This window comes from Phyllostomus hastatus, unplaced genomic scaffold, assembly GCF_019186645.2.
Source record: "Phyllostomus hastatus isolate PE091 unplaced genomic scaffold, TTU_PhHast_1.1 phas_scaffold_60, whole genome shotgun sequence".
Lineage (NCBI taxonomy): Eukaryota > Metazoa > Chordata > Mammalia > Chiroptera > Phyllostomidae > Phyllostomus > Phyllostomus hastatus.
In genome coordinates, this window is record NW_025334038.1 from 16,898,819 (window position 1) to 16,915,851 (window position 17,033).

A 17,033-nucleotide genomic window follows, 5' to 3' on the forward strand; every position below is an offset into this window, starting at 1 on the left:
TTTTAAATAATTTTTTATTGTTGTTCAAGCACAGTTGTCTCCATTTTCCCTGCACTGTGCCCCATCCCACCCATTTCCACCTTCCACCCTCCATACTACCCCATTTGGCTTTGTCCATGTGTCCTTTATACATGTTCCTTGATGGCCCTTCCTCTATTTTCCCCCATTAACCCTTTTCCCCCTCCCTTCTGGTTACTGTCAGTTTGTCAGAGACTTCAATGTCTCTGGTTGTATTTTGCTTGCTTGTTTGTTTTGTTGATTAGGTTCCACTTATAGATGACATCATATGGGTATTTGTCTTTCATTGCCTAGCTTATTTCAATTAGCATAATGCTTTCCAGTTCCATCCATGCTGTTACAAAGGGTAGGAGCTCCTTCTTTCTCTCTGCTGCATTTCCATTGTGCAAATGTACCATAGTTTTTTGCCCACTCATTTACTGAGGGGCACTTAGGTTGCTTCCAGCACATGGCTATTGTAAATTGTGCTGCTATGAACATTGGGGCACATAGGTTCTTATGGATTGTCGTTTTAGGGTTCTTAGGATATAATCCCATCAGTGGAATTGCTGGGTCAAAAGGCAGTTCCATTTTTAGTTTTCTGAGGAAATTCCATACTGTTTTCCACAGTGGCTGCACCAGCCTGCATTCCCACCAACAGTGCACTAGGGTGCCCTTTTCTCCACAAACTCTCCAGCACTTGTTGCTTGTTGATTTATTTATGTTAGCAATTCTGCCCAGTGTGAAGTGGTATCTCATTGTGGTTTTAACTTGCATCTCTCTGATGGCTGGTGATGATAAGCATCCCTTCATATGTTTCTGGGCTCTCTGTATGTCCTCCTTGGAGAAGTGTCTGTTCAGGTCCTTTGCCCATTACTTTGTTGGGGTTGTTTGTCTTCCTGGAGTGGAGTCGTGTGAGTTCTTTACATATCTTGAAGATCGAACCCTTGTCTGAGGTTCCATTGGCAAATATATTTTCCCATACAGTTTGTTCCCTTTTCATTTTACTGTGTTCTTTAGCAGTGCAGAAGCTTTTTATTTTGATGAGGTCCCATTTTTTTATTCTTTCCTTTATGACTCTTGCTCTAGGGGATATATCAGTGAAAATATTGCTATGTGGTATATCTGAGATTTTCCTGCCTATGTTCTCCTTCAGGACTTTTATGGTGTCACAACTTATATTTAAATCTTTTATCCACCTTGAATTTATTTTTGTATGTGGTGTAAGTTGGTGGTTGAGTTTCTTTCTTTTTGCATGTAGCTGTTCCGATCTCCCAACACCATTTGTTGAAGAGGCTATTTTTAATCCGTTCTATGCTTCTTCCCTCTTTGTTGAACATTAATTGACCACAGAGACATGAGAGAATCTTAAAAGCAGCAAGAGAAAAGGAGAAAGTTGTCTACAAAAGAGTTCCCATAAGACTATCAGCTGATTTCTCAAAAGAAACTTTGCAGGCAAGAAGGGGCTGGAAAGAAATATTTGAAGTCACGAAAGTCAAGGACCTACATCCAAGATTACTCTATCCAGCAAAGCTTCCATTTAGAATGGAAGGCAGATAATGTGCTTCCCAGATAAGGTCAAGTTAAAGGAGTTCATAGTCACCAAGCCCTTATGGTATGAAATGTTAAAGGGACTTATCTAAGAAAAAGAAGATAAAATATGAACAGTAAAATGACAACAAACTCACAACTATCAACAAATGAACCTAATAAAAAGAAAAACAATGAAAACAAGAACTAGGCAAACAACTAGAACAGGAACAGAATCAGAGAAATAGACATCACATGGAGGGTTTTCAGTGGAGGGGGGAAAGGGAGAGAAGGGGGTAAGTTACAGGGATTAAGAAGCATAATTGGTAGGTAGAAAATAAAGAGGGGGAGGTTAAGAATAGTACAAGGAATGGAGAAGTCAAAGAACATGTAAGTACAACCCATGGGCAGGAACTAAGGGGGAGAGGGATACTGGAGGGGGAGGGGTGTGAGGCAAAGGGGTGCAAAGGGCAGGAAAAAAAAAAGGACAACTGTAATAGCATAATCAATAAAATATACTTTAAAATACTTGTTATTGAAAAAAAGGAAGATAGCCCAGACCAGAGTGGTTCAGTTGGTTGGGCATCATTCCGCAAAGTGAAAAGTCAGTGCTTTGATTCCCAGTCAGGGCACATACCTGGGTTGCCGGTTCAGTCCCAGGTTGAGTCACGTACAAGATGCAACTGGTTGATGTTTCTCTCTCACATCAATGTTTCCTTTCCATCTCTTTCTTCCTCCTTTTCTCTATCTCTAAAAATAATTAAATAACATATTTTTTAAAAAATAAGAAGATAAAAACCAAGTGACCACTGAAATGTTTGCACATAGGAAGAGAGAATTTGGATTGGGAGAGATGGTACAAGAGACCCCAGCTTTTTGTTGTAAGTCTTGTACAATTTTTTGCCTCTTAAAATTACAGCCATGTATAAGTTTGAAAAATTTCAAATGGTCAAATAAGCAAAAACTCATTAAGGAGATAAAATACAATGAAGTACTAAGACATATACTGTTCTTTTTTAAAGCACCAACCTCTATGCAGACTGTTTCTTTAAAAATGGCATCTGAAACATTCCTACATCCTGGAAAATTTACAGATGTATAACAGAGACACCTATCATAATTTTATAAGCCTCTCAGTGTTTGGAGATGCTCTTTATTCTGGCATCCTGAGATTGGGGTACTGACTTTTCGTAAACGTGGAACCTCATATTCCACTGGACACTCAGGCACATTTCAGGACTCTACATTACCCACCGTTCTGTGTGCTGGTCTCCCCTCTGCACACCCCTGCAGAAACCCAAGGCTTCCTTAGTCTCATGCCAAGGAGGCTGCTGTAATCACAAATAAGCCTATGCTCCTGGGGACAAAGGAAACCTAGTATATTTTCAATCTCCCTCAGTCTTGGCTCATGTCCAAGAGAAGGCAGCTGCTCGTGAGGTTTCAGCCTCTCCAGTGACTCAGCTCTCCACTTCCCAAGGCTCTGAGCATATCCCTGCCTCTGTTTCATCTTCCAGACCTTGCCAGATATTGGTAAGTCTTCAAAGATGACATAACTAAGATCCTAAGCCCTAAGATTCTCCTTCAGCCACCTACCAGCTGCAGTGGCCCTGCTGGGGTCCTGAGGGAGAAGTGTGGCAGACACTCCAGACAAAGTCCCTCTTTAAGGCTGGTGCCATGAGAATTACTCAGAGACTCCTCCTGCTGGTGAAAGATATTTTGCCCAAAGTGAAGGGCTCATGGGACATGTGACAGGGCAGGCTGAGGCATGCTACTTACACATGCCTGCCTCTTGTCTAGAAAAAGGGTCATTGTGATCACACATGTTTGCTAATCCAGTTCACTGAGGAAGGAAGCCACTATAACATTGGGCCAGACTTCAGAAACAGGATCACTTTTCCTGGAATGTCTTCAATTTTTTATTAGGGCGTATTTTCTATTATTTATTAAATTTATTTCCCAAGACACATTTCTAATGTCCCTCCCATTTCTTTTTCTCTTCCTCTCATCTCCCCCATCCTCTTTTTGTTTTGAAGTAATTATAGACTTACCAAAAAATTGCAAAATCAGCACAGAGATCTCACCTGCACCGTTCACCAAGCTTACCCCAATGGCATCATCTTATGGACTGTAGTGACTGTAGTCCCAACCTCCAGGCTACAGACGAGTGTCAGTTGGGCCTGTTAGGAACCGGGTTGCACAGCAGGAGGCGAGCTTGAATTTAATGCACTTGAATCATCCTGAAACCATCCCCTCCCACCTCAGTCCATGGAAAAAAAAAATGTCTTCCATGAAACCAGTCTCTGGTGCCCAAAAGGTTGGGGACCACTCCATAGCCCGTTACCAAAAACCAAAAACAAAACAAAACAAAAAAACAGTGCATTTTTTTCTAAGTGAAATGAGCTGTAGGAGGTAGATTTGGTACTTGAGAACCCAGAAACCTCTTTCCATCTAACATGACTAACGAAATAAGTTCATAGTTTTCAAAGGGCTGACTTCAAAGAGGAAGTGCTTTGAATCCAATCTCAGCCAATTTTTGTGGTGCAAAAGTCTGCAATTTTCTTATCTAGTTTAATTGTGAAGTGCTAAGAATCATTGGAGAAGCAAAGAGTGACAAAAGGTCCCTCCAGACTCACTGCAGAGAGTGAACTGGTAGATATTAAAGGGTAGTACAGGGACAGGCACCCTCAGCAAGGAGGGCCTGAAAGGCCAGCGCGGGTGGTTACTGGAGAAGTTAAATGGATTGTTTCTAATGAGGTGTTTCTCAGTTAAATGGCTCTCCTGATGCAATCATATTTAAGTGGTAGGGATATTATTAAAATAGAGGAAACATCAGTATTTTCTAGGCCCTTAAAGTAACCAACTTATTCTTCATGGATGAAGTACCTTGTCAAAAGACGCATACAGTGTTCTCTTTTAAGAAGTCATAGGCACAGAGCACTGGAACTCAACTGTATGTGTTGAAACTCATGAACTTCTCCCCAGGTGGGCTCTGCTGTGTGGGCCTGTGTGTGGAAGGCCCCAGGCAGCCCACTGAGAGTAAGCCCTGCCATCCATACCATAGCCTCACCTGCAGAAGCTACCACAGAAGAAAAGCCCCCAGCCCCTGGACCAGCACAACTAAAACACCCCAGTGTTGAGGATGAAAGTGGAAGAAAGAAAGGGGGGAAAGCAGCAGGGAGGAAAGAGAGGAAAGTGGCTACAGAATGGCCAGGGGCACAGTAGCAAGGAGGCCAAGTGGGAAAGATACCTGACAAGTCAAAAGGAAAGGAGCAACATCTGTGCAACCAGAGTGCTGCCCCTGGACCTCTCCTAGGGCAGTTTCAGGGCCAAGGTCCTTCACTCACTGGGGGAGGCAGAGAGTCCCTGTATCCATCCATCCCCCACCCCCATAGAAGCACTGCTGCCTTTCTAACTTGGGCTTTGGAGAAGGGGTCACTTTGGGAAGAAGTCTGGGAGGCAGGTGGGACACAGGGGGTCTGAACAGGGGAGACAGGGAGGCCACACTGCTTGGTGCTAGTAGGCTCAACCGTGTTCCCTATGCTAATTTATTACTGGAATCAGTGTGTTGGGTTTGAGCCTTCTCATGCCCCTGCCCTGCTGCATAGGTCCCATCATCGTTACCTCCATGGAAATGAGCATCTGCTGGGGGTGGGATGGTGGTGCATGCAGGGGTCATTGCCAGAGTCAGCATCATGAAGGTCAATGTCAGGAGGGATCTCAGCTGCCAGGAGTCTCATTTGGTTGCCTCTTGTTTTTTCACCCCAGGAGAAGGAAACTGAAGGTGAAGGAGAGCCAGTTCTAAGTCCCTGAGCACCAGGAGAAGGGTGCTAGGGGGAAGATTTCCAAGTCACTATGAGCTGAATAGGGTAGGAAGCTAAGACCACAAGAGACCTGGATCTGGACAATAACTTTGATGGGGGAACTCAAGAGTTAAAGATGTTTAGCTTTAGTTATAGTTACTAGGCTTAGTGATTAATGCATATAGAAAGCTGTTGTTCCAGAAACTGGAATACATGACTGGACCTACCCTGACTCCAGGAGACCTGCACACATTTTGACCTTTGTGCCTCAGGAGGACTGCAAGCAGTCAAGATGGTACCTGAGCCATTGTGCTCCAGAGAAAGAATATTGGCCACCAATCAAAACTCAGATGAAGAATCATTGGTCAGCAGATGAGGCGATGCTAGGAAAATTGCCAGACAGTGACTTTTATCTGATTAACCTTTTTTCCCAACTTCCAAACCCCTTACCTACTTTTTTTCTGAATTCCAAACCCCATGCCTACCAATTTCCTCTTATTAAAATTTGGTCAGCTTGAGATGAGATGTTAAGAGAGCTTTTAGGGTACATAACATGCAGTCTTCTCAGATCACTAGTATGTAAATAAAGTGTCCATAAAAATTCAATCCTTGTCTCTACTTGTTGGTTCTAGCAGTGACAGGCAGCACAAACGCCAACTTTTCTGATTTCAACTTCAGGAGCAGAGAGAGGAGAAGAGAAGATGGATCCCCAACTGGTGCTGTTAAGGTTCTGACACTCACATATTCAATCACTATTGCCTCCTTTTCCTGTTCTCAAAGCTCCTGAAAGGGCTGGGTTTCTGGCAAGTCCTGCCTCAGCCTGCCGCCTAGTGGAGGACTACAGTGTGGCAGGAGCAGGTTTCCCCCACTTCCTCTCTTTAAAATGTGTCATCCTACCCACCTCCTAGAATTGAAGATAGTTAATGGTTATAGTCTTGACAGTAATAGAAGTGGTGACAGTTGTAGTAGCTATGATAAATGGTTTATATGAATCATCTAATTAAATCCATGCAAGCAGGAGGCAATATTATTATTTCCACTTGCAAATAAAGAAACTAAGCTTTAGCTTCTTCAACCTGCTCCCCCCACCCCCTCCAACATCTACTACTGCCACATTAAATGTGTTCATATGATAAATGACCTAGTCATCTCAGTCTCTCCTTAGTGATATTTCTTTCCTATTATTTCCCCTTGGAAAACATTACAAATCACTTTACCTTGCATAAAAAGAGGCAAAGGAGTAGGGTGCACTGTCCCACTCGGGAAGCTCCCTTCTGAGCTCTAGAACAATCCCCAGGAAGGAAACTGGGACAGACAAGATATTGCTGGATCTATTTCAGGGACAATTTAGCTCTTGAGGTGGAGTACTCTTGTCCATTATCCAGGGTGCCCACCTGCTAGCAGCAAGATTCCTGAAAGGGAAGGCTAGCTGCCTATCGGAACATCGCTTGATGACCAAGGAATCAAAGTCAGGAGAGGTGGGTATTTTGGGAACATTTCATGCAGGTCACAGTAAAACCTAACCCTGTGATAGAATGTATTCATTTATACCAGTCTTGTTTTAGATGTAATCTAAAATAACTTAAACACAATAAAAAGTTATGAGGGGAAAATAAAGAATTAGAAAAATCAAATAAAACCAAGAGTGAGGTTAATATAATCACCATGCCAGGAGAAGGTCCACAACTTTGGGACTGAGTTCTCTAGCAGCCAGTTCAAAGAAAGAAATACAGTGTTCAGGAGAAGTACAACTCCTCCCTTTCCTGAGACCACAGGGCAATTCTTTGGTCCCCATGGATTAGAAGTGGTATGATAAAGTGAAAAATATGTCAACCATATCCTGGACATAAATATGAGTTTCATAGGATTCATTCATTTTGCCCAGTGTCCCTGAGACAGCTGGTGGCACTGTGTTCAGGAGAATCATCCAGAGCAATGCAATCCATGTGCCCATACTGCTGGTCTGACTTAATCCAGGGACAGATTCCAGTGTAATCATCAAAATCATATTCTTCCATCAAACTGACATAAATTCCTCTCTCTACGCATCTTTTGATATGTAGAACATGACTGTGAGTTCAATATTAAACCTGTTTAAAAGCAGGTTATAAGGAAGAATATGTATGGCCAGAACAGGCCAGTCTCCCCACAGGGCGCTGTGACTAAACAGCTCACAATTTTTATCCTCTGGGTCCTCCTTTCCTAGATCCCATGAAAGCCACCCCCTTCTGCAGCCATATTCTCTCTTCAGACAGGCTTCAGTACCATGGATTCGATATTTTCTTCCTTAATTATAGTGTCCAGGCATGCTTCCAAGGTTACCCTATGATTAGACTTGATTATTCCCAAATATTTTTTAGTAACATCTTCAATTTCCTTCCTTCTCATTCACTGTGTGCAAATTTACCACAACTTGCATTCATAGGTGATTAACTTCCATCTAAATTCCCAGAAATCCCTTTACTAGTTGTGTGACTTTAGGCAAGTTGCTAAATCTCTCTGACCTTTATTTTCATTATTTACAATGTTGATAATGTTACCATTGACAGTCAGAGCACCAGCAGCCTGTAGTAGGCTGAGCAAGCCCAGCTGGCCACTTCAGAGGGGTGGTCTGTGCGGGGTGTGCAGATGATGGGCAACCTGGAATCCAGGGTTGTCCCACTGGCTCCAACCAGCTTCCTTGGGGTGTGGATACACTGTGGCCCAGCACCATGTCCAGCATTCAGAGGCCAGCTGAGCGCTGTGGCATCTTCAGACTTCAGGAAAGAGGATCCTGCAGCCCTCCCCCACCCCCGCAAACCACTGACCCTCATACCTTAGATGGTCAGGAAACGTGAGGAGTCTCCCCCATTGGCCAAGATAGCACAGGAGAAGGTTCTTACACTGAGGTGCCAAAAGTTAGAAAGATGAATGGACAGGGCCCAGGCACACCAAAAGCTAGAAAAATAATTGCATTAATTTTTTTAAAGCCCTCTCTTCCCTATCCCTATAAGAACAAGGGGCTTGAGCAGGAAGGGGGGATGGTCTTTGATACAAGAGTCCACCACTCTCCCAGATTGACACCTATACACCTCTTTCCTTTTCCACCAGCACACGTCTCACTGTTGGGCTTTCATAGAACAGGCAGCCAAACTTGTGTTTTTTGTTACAATAATGCCTACTTTGGAGTGTTGTTTAGAATAAATCATAGTAATAACAACAGCAGTAAACATTCATTGAGTTCTCATTGTGCTAGACACTATACCGAGCATTTAACATGTAATTATCTGATTGTGTCATCTCAACAACTCTATCACAATACTGACTGTCCCAATTTTACAGATGGGGAAACTGGGACTTAGAGGGCTTAGTGCCTAGCCCATTAGTTATAGTAGTTACAACTGTAATCATTCAATGTCATGAAAAAGGCACTAGCATGGGAGTTCAGTGAGAGGTCAGGAAAGACTTCTGGAACAAGGAGTCATTTGCAGATAGATAGGCTTGTTTGTTCATTGTGTTTCTTTTTTCATTGTAAACCAATACTGTGCATACATATGCTCCTTAAATAAGTTCAAACAGTGCCCACAGTTACAAGGTAAAAAGTTGAAAAGCATCCACCCCAAGGATGTAACCACTGAGCAACATCCTTATGTAACTTTCTCCATGAATATACAGATCAAGCTGTGTCTATATTATTTTATCCTTTGTAGGTATCTTCAGTTCTTTTTTCCTGATTTTCACTGAAAAGATTGTTTTCTGTGTTGTTTCAGCCCTTCCAATAATTTAAACATGGACTTTCAAGTTCTAGTGGAATTTGTGATTACCCTTAAATTTTTAACAAAGCTATTTAAAGTTATATTCTTATTTAACATCAAAGATTATTCAGTATCTTTATTCTTTTCCCTAAACCAAACATACTTCCACTTTTTCCTCCTCCTATTTCCCCTACCTCCCAGGATTCCTCAGGTTTTGTTAAAGCCTTCTGGAACTGCAATCTCCAGTAGTGGAATGGACCATTTAACAGGCAGGAAGAGGGGAGGTGGGTGGATGACAGGAAAGGCTGCAGCATGGCCCAATGTTCAAGGGCTGGGCACAGGGTGGCTGGACCGGGTGAAAGGCCTAGTACGTGCCTACACTCATTCACTAGTTCTGCAGACATTCTCTGAGTTGCACCAAACAGCACCCAGGGGTGAGGGTAAGGAACAGAACAAACCAAAATCAGCTGGGGCGGGGGGGAGGGGCGCAGGGCGGGGCGGCACGCTTGGCCACATGTGAAAGACCTTTGGTGCAAGCTCCAGGCTCTGCAACTCGCCAACATGTAAGCAGGCGAATGGTCTGATTGCAGCTGCCTATTTTTTTATTTGTGTTACCATTCCCATAACAAAATTTACCATCTTAACCATTTTTAAGTATACAGTTTAATAACATTAATCCATTCACACTGTTGTGTAGCCCCCACCATCTGTCACCAGCCTTCTTTTCACCTTGTAAGTCTGAAATTCTGTACCTCCCCTGTCCCCGGCCCAGCTCAACCTGGCTTTAGGATGGGCTGGAGGAGACAGAGCCTGTGGGTATAGGGCCAATTAAGAGATTGCTGAAACCACAGAGGCAGGAAGCCAGGAGGATCCCCACGTGAGAAAGAAGGGCATAAACAGGAAGCAAATGTAAACAAAAGTGCCTCCCTGTGCATGAAAGGTGCACTGGGCCACATCTCAAGGGACCCTCTGAGGAGTGGTTTCCTCTTCCCCCTGATCTGGGGCCAGCCCCCCACAGACGCCAAGCACTTCACTGGCTGTTCATGCACTTAGCCCATTTCTGAACCCAATTCTCAAGTTTTTAAAGCTTTCAGATAATCAAATTCTACCCCTTAGCTCATCCATACTCACTGCCCTTCAATCCCTTCTCCATCCAGAAGGGATTTTACTCCCCTCTCTCAAACTCAGAATTCTCATGGTTCTTCCCATTTGGATAAAACCCACAATCTTAAGAAAGCCTACAAGGTCCTGTTACAGAACAGACCCAAGGGGGGTGTACAATATATTATTATCAAAAGGACTCCCCCTTTTCCTCTGGGGGTCCCCCCCACTAGGTTCACTATGCCTGCCGCCAGAAGAAAGACGTCTCTCAATGCCAGAGATTGGTGAAAAGGAAAGGAATTATTTATTTAAAAGCTATACAGACTTAGAGTAGTGACCTAATGTCTTCATTAAAATATTAAAATCCTTTAGGATACCCACAGATGCACACAGTCCTTCCTTCTCCCTCTGCCCTAATCTGGGGTCCCGTATCTCAGGAAGAGAAGTAGAAGTCTGTGATTCAGGCTCCCAGTACCATCAGCTGTGTCACCGCTATAATCTCCAGTTAATCCAAAACCATGTGACACCCTCTCATGGCCCACCAGCAAGAGTCCTTTCACCCCTTTTCTTCCAGGAAAAGTCTCTCCTGCTTCCTAGGCCGCGTGGCAAAAGGGAGCACACCAAAGCCACGGGGTCCCCACTCTGCCAAAGCCACATAGTTCTCCCAGGTATGGCTGCCACACCTGGGTTTAAATCCCCAAGTTAGTCTTCCTCTGCAGCCCCATTTCTGACTCCTCCTACAATCAGTTACACCTGCCAGCATTCCTGTATTCTTCCAGCTTTTCTGGGCTGCCATCATAAGTCTGGGCAGGCATGGTCCTATGGCATGGAGCCAATCATCTCCAAGGTCTCACGCAGGCTATGTGTCCAGGGGAGTTGCCTCCCAGTTCATCTTGGGTGGAAGTCACTTCCCTCCCCCTGGCTCAAAGCATGGCCACAGCTGTTTAACATATCTATGAAACCAGTTAAAGGTTACAGATATGTTAAATGACCATGCCAGAGGTTAGCTGCAAAACTGTTGCTATACAACACAGTTCCCAATGGCCCTGCTCCATGTGTCCCATCCCCCCGCTCAGACTTGGGTGGGGCGGGGTAAGGACATACTATATATATATTTTTCTAATATTTCCTGGACACCTTGAGTTCTTGACCCCATTACAAATTCCTATTTGGGGCCCCCTTCTTGGCTGCACCCTGTTACAGTCCCACCAAATTAGCTTCCTAAGTCCCTGTCTGTGGCCCTCAGTCTCAACCCCTCAGGGTTTCACACACAGGGCTGCTCCTTCTGCCTGGAAGGTGCCTGCCCACCACCCCCAGCTCCTCACACACACATTCACACAGGGCTGCCCTCCTCCCTAGCACATCACGTTTTAAATTCAGTATTCTTTGCATAAACTTGTGATTGTGTCTCTCTCTGGAATTAGCCTGTGTGTTCCAGGAGGCAGGAGGAGGGGACAGTGTGAGCCATGTTCCCTACTGCAGCCACATAGTAAGTATGGGAGTCTTAACAGCTAACTGAGTAAATAATGCAACCTGCCCTCAAGAAAGAATCTTACAGTCTATTGCACTTAGTCACAGGTGAAAAGTAACAAGTCAGGTGATCCTGGAGAGAAAGCTGGAGAGGTGGCAGATTAAGCGGGTATATGTGAAGCATTTGTATGAGTTTGCTCTGGCTGCCATAAAAAAGTACCACAAACTGGGTGCTTAAACAACAGGAATGTGTTGTCTCACCATTCTGAAACTAGATGTATGAACTCAAGGTGTAGGTGGAGTTGGTTCCATCTGAGGCCCATGAGTGAGGACCTGTCCCCATGCCTCTCGCCCCTCCCTTCTGCTGGTCCCAGGTGCTCCTTGGCTTGTAGATGAGGTTGTCCTTGTGTCTTTACATCATCTTCCCTCTGTATATGTCTATGTCCAAATTTCCCCTCTTTATAAGGACACCAGTCCTATTGGGTTAGGGACCACCCTAATGGGGGACAAAATTCATCTCATAACAGGGTTGAATATGGTGATATCCTGAATGACTGTAGCTCAAACAGGCCCTAGCCAGGTGAGTGTGACAGGTAGAAATATCACTGAGCACTTCATCTTATCCCAATCCGATGACTTCAAAATCTCTAGAGTAAACTGGTCCCAAGCCTATCCTCTCCTTACCTGAATGTTACTTAACTCCAAACTTCACCACCTCCAGTAGCCTCTACATGTGCCTTCACTTCATTCTCACATACAGCCTGGTCTGGGTTTGTTCCCCTCCTTCAGTGTCTTGGTGATATGGAAAGTCTTCAAGGTTAATGACACACCTACTCTAATAAAAGTACAATACAGTGGCCCTGGCCAGGTTGCTCAGTTGGTTGAAGCACTGTCCCATATACCAGAAGGTTGTGTTATGAGTTCAATCCCTGGTTGGGGCACATATGGGAGGCAACCAATCCATGTCTCTCTCTCTCCCTATCACTTCTAAAAATCAGTAAACATATCCTCAAATGAGGGTTTTTTTTTTTAAGTACGATATAATGAACATATCTTGTTAAATTAGTGACCTCAATGTAAATGTATCTTAAAAGTGGCCAACAGAGGTTGTATCATTGTTACCACCAACTCTCACATGGACCCCCAGCCCCTCAGTTGGGTTCCAGATACTATCCATACTATGCAAGGTAGATGGTAGCTGCTTCCAGGTCTCAGGAAAGAATCAGATAGGACTTGAATGTTCTGTTTTTTCCAGAGAGCAAGGATGCCTTACAATGTTAAGGGAAGTGCCTGAAAGGATAAAGAAGCCAACCTAAAGGTGTTCCATTATCCAACCTGAGACAACTGAGCATGAGAAGAAAGGGTGGGGGAATGATAATTACAGTTCATGGAGTAAGTTGAGGCTGCAGAGGCCATGAGGACATTACATATTTAAAAGTGAAAGTACACAAAAATGGCTGTAATAAAAAATTGAATTTTAAAAATTGATTTTAATAACAAGGGAATTGTTCATTTTGTTTCTTGATGCAGACTCTGGCCAGCAGTGTCCATGGTGTTGTGGATGCGAAGAATAAATTCACACGGACTACAGAAGTCCTGTGGAGAAAAAGGATGGCATGGCCACTCTCTGAGTGGGAGAGTGCCCTGACCCTTGCCTGGACAGGTTTTTATTGCTTTCTTGGAGCATTACATCAAGGAAGGTCCTCATTTACTATGCACAGGTTTGCTTTAGGTGATTGCTTTTTACAGACAACAAAGAAAAGGATGTTGCCAATTACTTCTTACAAATAACAAAAAAAAAAGAATGCTGCAAATGCAAGGGAATGATAAAAGTGATTAATCTGGTTACACTCTGTCCTTGGGACAGTTTAGCACAGACTTTAGGAAGTTACTTCAAAGATATACATTAAACATTTGCTGCCTTAACTCAGGGTGAGGGAGTCTTAGTAAAAGCAAGCCTCAAAGCAGCCTAGGTATAATGTAGGCCTGGTTTCCCATGGGAAAGCTGATCTGTGGGCCTGGCCCCTGTGTTCCACCTTGCACCTGTCAGTTTTCCAAACCAGGGCTGAGCTACATTCGCTATTGCCACGCGGACATGTTCCCTATGGTTTCTTCTATCAATTATGTCTCTGCTTATAAAGCAGAGATGGGTTCCTTTTATCTGCATACTTTCATCTATGGTAGCAGAAAAGGAAAACATTGGGAGAAAGCCAAGTAGCCCCACTGTAAATATGAACTTCAGCAGGAATGAGAATGTCTGGCAAGGGGTGATGTCAGGGGCAATAATGAGAAAAAAGGTGGTTTTAATAGTAGGTACCAAGGTAATACATTAACCAAAACATCAAGAAGGAGAGCTAACAAAGTCAACCAATTCCTCATTTCCTAGAAGACTATCTAGATTGCCCTACTAATTATAATAAAGTACAAACAAGCATAAGATTTAATGGTGCTAATGGATCAAGTCAGTATACAATAATGACAGGAAAAATGTACTATGCAATACTGGTCAAGGGGAAAGGGGGAGGCCAAAGAGGGAGAAGGGGAGGAGAAAGAGGGAGAGGAGAGGGAGGAGAGAAGGGGAAGGAGAAAGGAGGGGAAAGCAGAGGAGAGGAAAGGGGAGGAATGGGAGGAGAGGAGGAGCAGTTCATGTTGGTGATAGCAGCACAGATGTGAATCATGAATTGTGCAACTGGGCTCATTTCCAATCAAGACTGAAGTGGTCAAAATGCAGTTCCTAAGATTACTGAAACCTTAGTATAGAATAAAAATAAAAAATACTGACATCCTGGAAAGGTAACCCAAGAATAGAAGAGGAAAGAAAAGGACAATGAAGCAATAAGTTTAAATCCATGGTATTAGCCTTTTGTAACTGATTTTTAATGGTGGTAAAGTGATCAGTTTTTTAATAATTATAATACCTCTTTCATTTGTTTGCTTCTTAGAGGTTTAAGTCATTTAAGAGAATCTTACATATCAGATTTGAGATTTTAGTTAAATGTTTAAATTTGTTTCAGTGTGAAACAATATTTAATCTTTGAACAAATTTAGTTTATTAAATCCATAAATTCTCATGCAGTAGCTGGGTATGTTGTTTAATGCTTAAATTTTTAAAATATATTTTATTGATTATGCTATTTGTCCCATTTTCTCCCTTTTATTCCCCTCTACCCTGCAGACCCTCTCCCACCAACATTCTTCCCACTTAGTTCATGTCCATGGGTCATACATATAAGTTCTTTGACTTCTCCATTTCCTATATTATTCTTAACCTCCCCCTGTCTATTTCGTACCTACCATCTATGCTACTTATTCTCTGTACCTTTTCCCCCATCCTCCTCCCACCCACTCCCTGCTGATAACCCTCCATGTGATCTCCATTTCTGTGACTCTGTTCCTGTTCTAGTTGTTTGCTTAGTTTGTTTTTGTTTTTGTTTTTTAGGTTTAGTTTTGATAGCTGTGAGTTTGTTGTCATTTTGCTGTTCGTAGTTTTGATCATCCTCTTTTTCTTAGATAAGTCCCTTTAACATTTCATATAATAAGGGCTTGGTGATGATTAATTCCTTTAACTTGACCTTATCTGAGAAACACTTTATTTGTCCTTACATTCTACATGATAACTTTGCTGGATAGAGTAATCTTGGATGTAGGTCTTTGCCTTTCATGACTCCAAATTCTTCTTTCCAGCCCCTTCTTGCCTGTAAGATTTCTTTTGAGAAATCAGCTGACAGTCTTATGGGAACTCCTTTGTGGGTAACTGTCTCCTTTTCTCTTGCTGCTTTTAAAATTCTCTCTTTATCTTCAATCTTGGGTAATGTAATTATGATGTGCCTTGGTGTGTGCTTCCTTGGGTCCAACCTCTTTGGGACTCTCTGAGCTTCCTGAAAGTCTATTTCCTTTGCCAGATTAGGCAAGTTCTCCTTCATTATGTTTTCAAATAAGTTTTCCATTTCTTGCTCTTTCTCTTCTCCTTCTGACACCCCCTATGACTCAGATGTTGGAACATTTAAAGTTGTCCCAGAGGTTCCTAAGCCTCTCTTCATTTTTCTGAATTCTTGTGTCTTTGTTCTGCTCTGGCTGAATGTTTCAACCAGAACAGCTTTCTTCCTTCTGCTCCAAACCATTGATTTGAGTCCTGGTTTCCTTCCCTTCACTGTTGATTCTCTATACATTTTCCTTTATTTCACTTTTCATAGCCTTCACTTTTTCCTCTAATTTGTGACCATACTCAACCACTTCTGTGAGCATCCTGCTTACCAGTGTTTTGAACTCTGCATCTGATAGGTTGGCTATCTCCTGATTGCTTAGTTCTATTTCAAGAGTTTTGATCTGTTCTTTTATTTGAGCCATATTTCTTTGTCTCTGTGCACCTATTATGTTGTAAAGGGGTGGATCCTGAGGCATTCACCAGGGCAGGGCAATTCACATCACTGCAATGTGGTGCTGTATGTGGGAGAGTGGTCCAAGAGTGAACAATGCCACTTGCTTGGCTCTCACCCAGCTTTCAGTAACTTCCCCCACTACCCACAAGCAAATTGGGCCCTTCTGGGGCTGATTCCTGGGTGGGTGGGTTTGTATACATTCTAGGACCTTGTGGACCTCTCCAATGAACACTCCTGTGAGTCTGGGAGTTTCTCCTGCTGCTGCAACCCCCACAGGTTTTTATAGCCAAAGGTTTTGAGGCTTTATTTTGCCATGCTGGAACCCTGGGTTGTGCAGTTGCTCTCTAGTTGTTCCTCCTGGTTTACCCACACACAAATGTGGGACCACCTGGTCCACCAGCTGCCCCCTTGCCATGCATCCTCTCCACCCCAATGCCCATCTCTGCTCTTTCTCCCAATCTGGATAAACATTTCTTCTTTAACTTCTTGGTTGTCAGACTTCCATACGGTTCAATTTTGTGGCAATTCTGGTTATTTTTTGTTTTTAAATTAGTTGTTGTCCTTCTTTTGGTTGTGCAAGGAGGCAAAGTTTATCTAGCTATGCCTCCATCTTGGTTCGAAGTCTAATGCTTAAATGTTAATTGTTTTATAAATTCATCTCAGTGTCAAGTTACACACTAAACAGGCATGTCTTAAAGTTCTTAAAGACATGGTAATGTGTCCCAGGAAAAGAGAACCGAACTTTGCAGGCTGAAGCAGATAGTTGCAGGTCCACTAACAGAGTGGATTGGTGTTAACTTTCTAGGCTCATCATCCTTGCCCCTGTTCATTCCTAATAGTTAGTTCTTCTAAAACCATCCCATTACAATGGCACAGTGAACAGAGAGCCCCAAGCAATGAGGTGCAGGAGAGGCAGGTTTTGGTGGAGTGAGGCCAGAGGAAAAGTCCAGCACGTGAGAGGGAGGTGAAATGCAGCTAGAGGGAACATAGATGGGTGATCCTGGGTAGCCAGGGAGCAGTTG